The 3,362-nt window shown below is 36.0% G+C and overlaps 1 long non-coding RNA gene across 1 annotated transcript; it reads left to right on the plus strand.

Annotated features, from left to right (window-relative positions):
* Window positions 1-603: 603 nt before the first annotated feature.
* LOC113805506 (uncharacterized) lies at window positions 604-2,613 on the plus strand. The gene is made up of 4 exons (XR_011399240.1): window positions 604-633; window positions 1,002-1,102; window positions 1,406-1,786; window positions 2,014-2,613. It is a non-coding gene; the product is annotated as an uncharacterized lncRNA (long non-coding RNA).
* The last annotated feature ends 749 nt before the right edge of the window (window positions 2,614-3,362 follow it).

Consider the following 3,362-nt stretch of genomic DNA (forward strand, 5'->3'; position numbering starts at 1 on the left):
AGAAAATCAATAAAATGAAAACCAAGACTTTTTGGATAAGGAAGAATTTCTCCTAAAAAAGAACAAGAACAAAAGCTGAGACGAGTAAGAAAAATATATTTTGTATGTTCTCTAATTCTATTATATGATATGATCATTCTTACTGTTTCTCATAACGCATCGCTAAAAGTAAATATATACAATCAGATAAAAATATAGCTGTAGAAATATAGATATCTTGAGACAGAGAAAAAAATAAAGAGAAAGACAAAGAGAAAAGAGAGAAAGATATACAATTGCCCCTTTCATACTGAACCGTATACCAAGCAACACCAACACACGAAAAAACAACAACAACAACAACTTTAACAGTATCTGCAAGGATCAGTATTCTTGGGAAACCTCAAATACGTCACATTTCCCAGAATCCATTACCATATTTAGCAAAGGACTCCATATATTTTCCTAGTGTGACTCTTTCATTCGAGCGGAATTACCCACCGCTGATATTTTTCCTGGGAAGCAAGATGGAAAAAAAAATAATAATAAAAAAAAAACAAAAAAATAAAGGCCTATAAAATGAGGATGTTGCTTGGGTTCCGACATCAGTCTCTCTTCGTCTGCGGTTCGGTGTCTAAGCGACCTCTCTCGTAGGTACTTTTATCTTATTTACTGGTATATTTATTTATTCGTTCCTTTATTTATTTATTTGTATTTATTTTCTGATCCAAGGGTTGATGTAGAAGCGTTTGGTTATTAGAACCAAATGAAGGTTTTTTGTTGCTGTGGTAGTATATAATTACGTGATTACTGTATATGACTTTTGTTGTCATTTTTTTCTCAGTCAACAACATAATATTTATTCCAAAACTCGACAAAAACTAACAAACCCACAGACAACCCAACACCCTTAACAACCGTTCTAAATAACATAACAACCGTTCTAAATAACAGTCATTGGCATCAACCCGAACAACCAATCACACCAACAACCACCCTAATCCTTTCTCTCTCCCTTCCAGATTGGACGAAAACCTGACCACTTCGCGAGGCAGTCGATTGGCCAATTGCGGTAACAAACTCGAGCTCCGGGTCCTTTCGCAGAGATATAACGTCCCTTGAGGTAATTATTGCGTTTTTTTTCTCGTTCTTTTCGTTCTTTCCTGCAGTGCGAAAAGGGTAGAGAAGTGTTGATTGATTTGCCATTGTTTGATTTTGTATATGTATTGTAGCGAATGGTAATGCTCTTATAGTAATTATTTTTGTTATAGTCATCATTATTATTACCATTATCATCAACAATACTATTAGCATAATCCTCATCATTATTATTCTCATTATCATCAACAATATTATTCCCATTAATACCATTCGTTCTACGCGTTGATCACGGATCTAAAACCACCCTCCGTTTCCTTCCTTGCAGAGCGTGAAAAGCGATAGCCAGCGGAACTCTACGGATACTCAACGCCCTCAGTCGTCTGTTCAGATCGAGAGAATCAACGGGAGTGAAATCCTGTAAAGAGAAGACAAAGCATTGCGGAAAAAACTCCATATTTTCTCATTTGACGATCGTTAAAACCGTTTGAAAACAGATAAACAGAGTGACGTTATTTGTTTGGAGTGATTTCTATAAAGTCTGTTTGCGTCTCAATAAAAAACATCTTGTGATTTCTGTTGCACACGCAAGTTATACTTGAATCTACATATCGTTTACCTGAGTGAGCCAGAAGAAGAAGCAAACAGTCAAGATGGTCCAGGAACACACCTACTCCGCCAACACCTACGTTGATGACGCCCAGGCCAGGTGAGTTAATATTTATTTTCTTTTTTAACGTACAGATATACCTTGTACATAAATCTCCCCCCATAAAAAATCAATTCCTTTGCATTGAATAAAGATCAAATCCAAACAAATACAAAAAAATCTAAAGTCCCCCCTTCTCTTTCCCGAAGAACGAACCGAAAACGAAAATCAAAACAAACCCCCACAAAAAGACAAAAGACTAACGCTCCCGTTTTCTTTCCTTCCAGACGCTCGACGTACAAGGCCATGCAGATGGGCACTTACAACAACAACCCCCAGGGGAACGCGGCCTCCACAAGGACCAAAGCTAAGAAGGCCAATCCCCAGGTCGATGTGTGGGGCCCTGTGTTCAAGAATAAGGAGCATTTCGTGAACATGCATCTGTGCTAAAGGATGTTCATGGAGGAGAAGGAGGAGGAGGAAGGAGTTGGAAGGATAGGAGGATGGAGACGAGGAGGAGAAGCAGGAGGAGGAAGTTGGAAGAGGAGGAGAGGGGGATGTAGTATGTTTAAATAAATTGTTCGCCATGTTTGCATTGGCTAATTTATTCTAATTGTTCACAAATACTAGCAATTCATTCATGTTCATTGTCCCTTCGTGATGAACATTCACGGGGAATTCATTATGTGGGTATAGATGTTCAATTAACAATATTTTATGAACAGAGAGAGAGAGAGAGAGAGAGAGAGAGAGAGAGAGAGAGAGAGAGAGAGAGAGAGAGAGAGAGAGAGAGAGAGAGAGAGAGAGAGAGAGAGAGAGAGAGACATCAATCAATCATCATGTGTAATCACATCATTTTTATTAATAAAGAGCTTGATCTTTCAAAATGTTTATGTCAAACCTGCCATATACACACAAGTGTACTTATCTATCTGAATAGAGTTAAGAATAAAAAATCACAGTATAAACAAGTATAACACGAGGTAAAAAAAAATGCTGAATAATTTTCTAGCATTGCCAGTCAAATAAAAACATTGATACCGTAATAAAAGTAAGAAAATGAGGAAGACAGAAAAAAACGAAGAAAAGGAAGATCCCGACGACACAAACAGGATAAGATAATGACAATAAGAAATAAACAGTGAACACTATTTTGTTATCATTTGCTTTGTGATCTCAAGGTTGGAAACATACTAATGTAACATATAAAGACATTTTCATAATCAATTAACTTCATCAGTATTTTTATTTAATCACTACCGTTATTATTATAATTTTGTTTCAAATCATCCCGTGAACTACTGTCTTGAGCAAATCTACAAAATATTTAATACATACGGTATACTTACAGGTTTCCCACTCGTACTATTGATAATTGTGCACTATTTAAGACTACATTCTTCCTTTTTCGTATAAATAAATCAATAATTCCAAAAGAAAATCATATACACTCTTCTGAAAATAATCTAAAAATGAGTTTAGTCACTATAAAATAACGATTAGTTATAGTTAAATTATTCTGGGTCAAACTATTTCAGAGAACATCAAATAATTACACTTGGGATTCAATATCTCTCACTTCCTTAAGATATCTGGAAGGAGGAGAAGGAGGGAGTATAAGACGATTGTTGTAAAA

This window comes from Penaeus vannamei, chromosome 2 (genome assembly GCF_042767895.1).
Source record: "Penaeus vannamei isolate JL-2024 chromosome 2, ASM4276789v1, whole genome shotgun sequence".
NCBI lineage: Eukaryota > Metazoa > Arthropoda > Malacostraca > Decapoda > Penaeidae > Penaeus > Penaeus vannamei.